Here is a 7,121-nt window from a genome sequence, read left to right as displayed (position 1 = left end):
AGGCCGCGGTTGTGTGTATGTGGAGGTGGTGGGAGTCGACAAAGATGACTCAAGGATTCTTTTTTACTTGCCTCAAGATTATAAAAGTTCGAGGATGGTGCAGAGGTGAGTGCGGGGTGAGTGCATATGTGTGTTTGTGTATCGTGACGTGGGAGGAGAGAGACTTTCACTCGGGGATGTGTTGGTGGTGCTTGGTGGTGAGGGTGGTGGGCACGAGGGAGGGAGGGAGGGTTGGTATTCTCAGACGCTTTTACCTCTCACATCAACTCCTTCCAAAGGCCAAAAAGGAGATCGGTCGGGTTCTAATGAGTGTTTTTGTAGGTTCGTGGCACAGAAGAAGGGTCAAACTACCACCAGGGTCATGGAACTGCCCCTAGAAATGGCCACAGCTCCGACGAAAACCTTGTCAGTGTGTGTTTTTAAGTTTATGGTGAAGAAGAAGGGTTAAACTACCACCAGGGTCAGTATACTACCCTTGGAAATGGCCATAACTCCTACGAAAACCTTGTCAATGTGTGTTTTTTAAGTTTATGGTGAAAAAGAAGGGTTAAACTACCACCAGGGTCATGGAACTACCCCTAGAAATGGCCAAAGCTCCTACGAAAACCTTGTCAGTGTGTGTTTTTTAAGTTTATGGCGAAGAAGAAGGGTTAAACTACCATCAGGGTCAGTATACTACCCTTGGAAATGGCCATAACTCCTACGAAAACCTTGTCAATGTGTGTTTTTTAAGTTTATGGTGCAGAAGAAAGGTTTAACTACCACCAGGGTCAGTATACTACCCTTGGAAATGGCCATAACTCCTACGAAAGCCTTGTCAAATATGTGTGCTTGGGCGCCAGGGAAGGTTGACCAACATATTCTCAAACATTTTTGGGCTTACACACCCACATTTGATAAGACTTTCGTAAAGGTTGTGTTAGTAGTATTTCCCTGGGTAGTTTTATGAACCTCGTGATAGTTTGAAAAGGCTTCTGTACCATGAGAAAGCGACTAATCTTTGTGTCCTTTTGAAATATTTGTTGTGAGTCGAAAGTGTCTGTGAATACCGGGCGGTCGCGAATTTGAGGGCGTGTAGCTGACTCATACGTATATTTGAGGTGCGTTGGCGGCATGGGAGTGTGCGTGACTGAGACTCGTGAGAATACGTGACAAGGGTGAGAGATGGTGAATGTAAATGGTGGTGGTGGTGATGATGATGATAGTGGTGATGATGGTGGTGGCGGTGGTGGTGGTGATGGTGGTGGTGATGATGATGATAGTGGTGATGATGGTGGTGGCGGTGGTGGTGGTGATGGTGGTGATGATGATGATAGTGGTGATGATGGTGGTGGTGGTGGTGGTGACGGTGAGCAGCAGGTGTTGATTAGTGGTGTCTCAGCGAAAGCAACACCAGCAACACCTCTGCACTGTCAGCATCGCAGCACAGCATCTCACGTGGTGTTGCAATGGAGGTCGTTGTGCTGAGGGAAACCGGTGGTGGTGGTGGTGGTGATAGTGGTGGTGGTGGTGGTGGAGGTGGCTGGGGTTGGAGATGATGTGACAGTAGTAGTGGTGGTGTTGAAAGCTTGTTACATCATATTAGGTGGTGGAGTTGTACTGGTGAAGGTGTTGAAAGGTGGTGTTGATGGGGGTGGGGCTGAGGTGGTGGTGATGGAGGTGGTGGTGTTGAAAGCTTGTAATTGTAGTAGTCTGGTGGTGGTGGACTGCAGTGGAGGAGGTGATAGTGGAGTTGGAGAGGTGGTGGGGGACTGGTAGAGAGAGAGGAGAGGGAGGGGGAGAGGTGGAGGGGGGGAAGGGGAGATGAGGTGGAGGGAAGCGTCCAGAGAGGAGGTGAAGGGACAAGTGAGGAGCTACCTGAGAGAGAGAGAGAGAGAGAGAGAGAGAGGGGAGGGGACAGAAGAGAAGGAGAGGGGAAGGAGGGGAAAGAGAAGAGAGGGGGAGAGAGGGAAGAGAGGGAGGGGAAGGGAGAGGAAGAGAAGGGAGGGGAAGGGAGAGGAAGAGAGGGGAGGGGAAGGGAGAGGAAGAGAGGGGAGGGGAAGGGAGAGGAAGAGAGGGGAGGGGAAGGGAGAGGAAGAGAGGGGAGGGGAAGGGAGAGGAAGAGAGGGAGGGAAGGAGAGGAAGAGAGGGGAGGGGAAGGGAGGAGAAGAGAGGGGAGGGGAAGGGAGAGGAAGAGAGGGGAGGGGAAGGGAGGAGAAGAGAGGGGAGGAGAAGGGAGAGGAAGAGAGGGAGGGGAAGGAGAGGAAGAGAGGGGAGGGAAGGAGAGGAAGAGAGGAGGGGAAGGAAGGGGAGAGAAGAGAGGGGAAGGGGAGGGGAAGGGAGAGGAAGAGAGGGGAGGGGAAGGGAGAGGAAGAGAGGGGAGGGGAAGGGAGAGGAAGAGAGGGGAGGGAAGGAGAGGAAGAGAGGGAGGGGAAGGGAGAGGAAGAGAGGGGAGGGGAAGGGAGAGGAAGAGAGGGGAGGGGAAGGGAGGAGAAGAGAGGAGGGGAAGGGAGGAGGAAGAGAGGGAGGGAAGGGGAGGAGAAGAGAGGGAGGGAGGGAAGGGAGAGGAAGAGAGGGAGGAAGGGAGGGGAAGAGAGGGGAGGGGAAGGAGAAGAGAGGGGGGGAGAAGGGAGAGGAAGAGAGGGGAGGGAAGGAGGAAGAGGGGAGGGGAAGGAGTGGAAGAGGGGGAGGGGAAGGAGAGGAAGAGAGGAAGGGAGGAGAAGAGAGGGGAGGAGAAGGGAGAGGAAGAGAGGGGAGGGGAAGGAGAAGAGAGGGGAGGGGGAGAGGAAGAGAGGGGAGGGGAAGGAGAGGAAGAGAGGGAGGGAAGGAGAGGAAGAGAGGGGAGGGAAGGGAGGAAGAGAGGGAGGGAAGGAGGAAGAGAGGGAGGGAAGGGAGAGGAAGAGAGAGGGTGAGGAAGGGAGAGGGAGGGGGAGGGAAGGAGGAAGAGAGGGAGGGAGGGAGAGGAAGGGAGGGAGGAAGGAGAGGAAGAGAGGGGAGGAAGGGAGAGGAAGAGGGGGAGGAAGGAGGAGAAGAGAGGGAGGGAAGGGAGGAGAAGAGAGGGAGGGAAGGAGGAAGAGAGGAGGAAGGAGAGGAAGAGAGGGGAGGGGAAGGGAGAGGAAGAGAGGGGAGGGGAAGGGAGAGGAAGAGAGGGGAGGGGAAGGGAGAGGAAGAGAAGGAGGGAAGGAGAGGAAGAGAGGGAGGGAAGGAGAGAAGAGGGGGAGGGGAAGGGAGGAGAAGAGAGGGAGGGAAGGGAGAGAATGGAGGGAGGGGAAGGGAGAGGAAGAGAGGGGAGGGGAAGGGAGAGGAAGAGAGGGAGGGGAAGGAGAGGAAGAGAGGAGGGAAGGAGAGAAGAGGGGAAGGGAAGGAGAGAATAGAAGAGGGGAGGGGAGGGGAGGGGAAGGAGAGAAGAGGGGAGGGGAAGGAGAGGAAGAGAGGGGAGGGGAAGGGAGGAGAAGAGAGGGGAGGGGAAGGGAGAGGAAGAGAGGGGAGGGGAAGGGAGAGGAAGAGAGGGGAGGGGAAGGGAGAGGAAGAGAGGGGAGGGGAAGGGAGAGGAAGAGAGGGGAGGGGAAGGGAAAGGAGAGGAGAGGAGAGGAGAGGAGAGAAAAAAAAAGAAAAAAGAGAAGAGAAGAGAAGAGAGAGAGAGGGGGGGGAGGGGAAATAAGAAGGTTGAATGGTTAATTAAGGTGATGGTGATGGTGGTGGTGGTGGTGGTGGTGGTGGTGGTGGTGGTGGTGGTGGTGGTGGTGGTGGTGGTGGTGGTGATGAAAACAATGAGGGAGAGAGAGAGAAAGGAAGTCTTTATGTAGTGGGATTAATGAGGCGTGTTCATAATTACAAGTACTGACAATTAATTATTTTCTTATTATTCTATTTCTCGTTCCGTGTGTGTGTGTGTGTGTGTGTGTGTGTGTGTATGTGTGTGTCTGTCCTTGGAAAATGGGCATTCTTATATGTTCTCCCGGTTACGAATATACCGCTACATTGTCCTCTCTCTCTCTCTCTCTCTCTCTCTCTCTCGCTCTCGCTCTCGCTCTCAATCGGGTTTTCATTGGTAATTTTCCCGTTCAAGATGCAGAGGCCGGGGCAAACTATCACCAGGATCACAAAACACTACATGACAATCCTGCCCACAGCAACTTCTACGAGACTTTCCAAACAGGCGAAGTGTTCCTTTTCTTCCTTTTCCCCTTTCCTCTTCATCTATTCCTCTCTTCCTTCCCTCTCCCATTTCTCCTCTCTTCCTTTTTCTTCTTTCTTTCCTTCCCTTCCTTTTCCTTTTCCCATCCCAATTCTCCTACTTCTCTTTTCTCTCTATCCTTCCCTCTCCACCGACTTCTTTCCCTTTCCTCCCCTGAGGGGCCGATACGTTTAAGAATACGGACTTTTGATTGAGGTGTGTGTGCCCGTGTGGCGAATCTAACGAGGAAGGGCGGGTGTCTTTGTTGCCTTACTAATTGTCGCATTGAACTTCCGACCCCAAGACGCTTACGGTAATTACTATCTCTATACACGTGACGCAGGGACCTTGCCTGGGCGGGGTACACAGACACGCTGATGGTGCTTTGCTGTGTTAGGTCTGGTTTGGCAGGGTCGAGCGGTATTCTCAGACACTTCCGCCTCTCACAATGACTATTTCCAAAGGCCAAAGAGGAGATCAATCGCGTTCTAATGGGCGTTTTAGGAGGTTCACGGCTCAGAAGAAGGGTCATAATACTACCCTTTGAAAATACCCACAACACATACGAAAGCCTTGTCGAATGTGTGTGTAATGGGCTGCGAGATGTTTATAGGAATATGACCCTCAGTATCGTCGTGATAACAAGTGGTCTGCATCCATTGTTCATTGTATTCACGCGATATAAATACTAGTAACTCGATTTAGTGACAGTGTTCGTTGTTTCGGCTTTAAATCAAACGTGTAAGGCTGTCATTCTTCTTCTCCTTGGATGAATAATAAACTAAAACACTAGGAAATATTTCATGTGAGTCGCCGGCCATCAGAAAAAAAAAATCCTCACGTTAAAAAATAAAATGACGGGGGAATTTTTTTGTTTTGTTTGCTGAAGGTCGAACGAAAAAGACCGAGGAAGTGTAATGATTGTGAGTAGCTGCGTGGTTTGTGGTGTGAGTGTGTGATTGTGAGGTGAGTGTGAGAGGATAGATAGGAAATGGGAAATAAGAAGAGAAAATTGGATAACTAGTAGAAGAAGAGAAGAAAAAGAGAAAAGAAGAAAAATGGAAGAGCAGAAAAGAGAATAAGAAGTTAAAAAAAGAGAAGAGAAGAAAATTACAATAAAAGAAAATAGGAAAATAAGAAATCCCTAATGCAAGAGTTTACCAGCACCTTCATTATATCATCCCTAAACTGTCCAAATCCCTTATGCAAGAGTTTACCAGCACCTTCATTCTATCATCCCTAAACTGTCCAAATCCCTTATGCAAGAGTTTACCAGCACCTTCATTCTATCATCCCTAAACTGTCCAAATCCCTTATGCAAGAGTTTACCAGCACCTTCATTCTGTCATCCCTAAACTGTCCAAATCCCTTATGCAAGAGTTTACCAGCACCTTCATTCTATCATCCCTAAACTGTCCAAATCCCGTATGCAAGAGTTTACCAGCACCTTCATTCTGTCATCCCTAAACTGTCCAAATCCCTTACGCAAGAGTTTACCAGCACCTTCATTCTATCATCCCTAAACTGTCCAAATCCCTTATGCAAGAGTTTACCAGCACCTTCATTCTATCATCCCTAAACTGTCCAAATCCCTTATGCAAGAGTTTACCAGCACCTTCATTCTGTCATCCCTAAACTGTCCAAATCCCTTATGAAAGAATTAACCAACACCCTCATTCTTTCATCCCTATATCATCTAAATCCCTGATGCAAGAGTTAACCAGCAACCTTTGAGCTGCTTCCTTTACTGTAAATAAAATCTGGAACACTAGACATGGTGGGGTATAGGGAGGACGCGATAACCGAATGTTTGAATGAATGCGGCAATAAGGAAGGCAGCGCCGGGACGGATGACACAGCGGCTGAGGGGGAGGAGGAGGCCAGAGGGGGGAGATTTGCATGGGTGGGTTACTGAGGCGGGAGGCTGGCGGGGGCGGAGGAGGGCGTGGAAGGGGCGGAGGTCGTGGGTGGGTTAAGTGGAGGGCCTGCATGGGAAGGGCGGCGTGGAGGGAGGGCTGAGGGCGGCGCTGGTGGTGGTGTGGTCTGACGCACCGAGTAATGGCTTCCTAGAGAGAGTGTGTGTGTGTGTGTGTGTGTGTGTGTGTGTGTGTGTGTGTGTGTGTGTGGACAATTCATGGTACCTCCCCTAAACTTTTCTCCATACACACACACACACACACACACACACACACACACACACACACACACATATTCACGTGTGCGAGCGTGTGCGCAATGCAGAAAATCGCACACAAAATAGGTTCTCTCTCCTATCCGCCCCACATATTCTCTCTCTCTCTCTCTCTCTCTCTCTCTCTCTCTGCTACGTCCGTGACACAGTGAGCACAAACCAAACATTCCGTCAACCGCCTGTCTTTGTGCTTGCCTGCCCACCCATCGCCGCCCACGCCCACGTCACACTCACCCTCTGCCACCACGCCCAGCCATTGGGTGCACGCGTCTTGCTCCATACAGCCCTTCCAAGGCTTCCACCTTCACCCAGCAAACTCGGTTGTTTATTCAAGCGACGGGCAGCCGCGCAGGGTAAACACATTATAACTATTTGTCAGAGCCTCCTATGAGACATGTGCGGCCAGGATTAACCGCTTGTCCTTCGTTTCAGGGTGACGCTGCACCGCCGCTGCCTCGCCTCCCTCCAGCACCCCGAGTCCCGTGCGCAGATGTTCTCCTGAGCCACGACCTCTGACCCACAGGTAAGGCGGACCACTCGGCCGCGTTTGCCTTGGTAGTTGTAATGACAAGTGATGGTGGTAGTGCCTGGTGGTGATGGTGTTCATAGTTTAACAACACGACGCTAGAGTTCGCTCGTGCATAGAAGCCGCTGTTTTTCAATAGTTAGCGTAAAGTTACATCTTTTGCGTCTGTTTTTTCGCTACGATATTACTGTGTTCAGCAGCAAGGAAACTAACAACGCAGGTGCACCGAGCCCATCACTAGCTGCTGC

The 7,121-nt window shown here is 51.2% G+C and overlaps 1 long non-coding RNA gene across 3 annotated transcripts; it reads right to left on the bottom strand.

The window, feature by feature from the left end:
• Window positions 1-4,242: 4,242 nt before the first annotated feature.
• LOC126987682 (uncharacterized) lies at window positions 4,243-6,773 on the bottom strand. Of its 3 annotated transcripts, none has more exons than XR_007741079.1 (3): window positions 5,660-6,773; window positions 5,380-5,603; window positions 4,243-5,323 (listed from the first exon to the last, which is right to left on the bottom strand). It is a non-coding gene; the product is annotated as an uncharacterized LOC126987682 (long non-coding RNA). The 3 variants fall into 3 exon arrangements; XR_007741080.1 differs by having other exon boundaries at window positions 5,380-5,547; XR_007741081.1 differs by having other exon boundaries at window positions 5,380-5,491.
• Between the last annotated feature and the right edge of the window lie 348 nt (window positions 6,774-7,121).

This window comes from Eriocheir sinensis, chromosome 66, assembly GCF_024679095.1.
Source record: "Eriocheir sinensis breed Jianghai 21 chromosome 66, ASM2467909v1, whole genome shotgun sequence".
Classification (NCBI taxonomy): Eukaryota; Metazoa; Arthropoda; class Malacostraca; order Decapoda; family Varunidae; genus Eriocheir; species Eriocheir sinensis.
The sequence above is the reverse complement of the archived record's forward strand: the minus strand, read 5'-3'. Positions and strand labels throughout refer to the sequence as shown.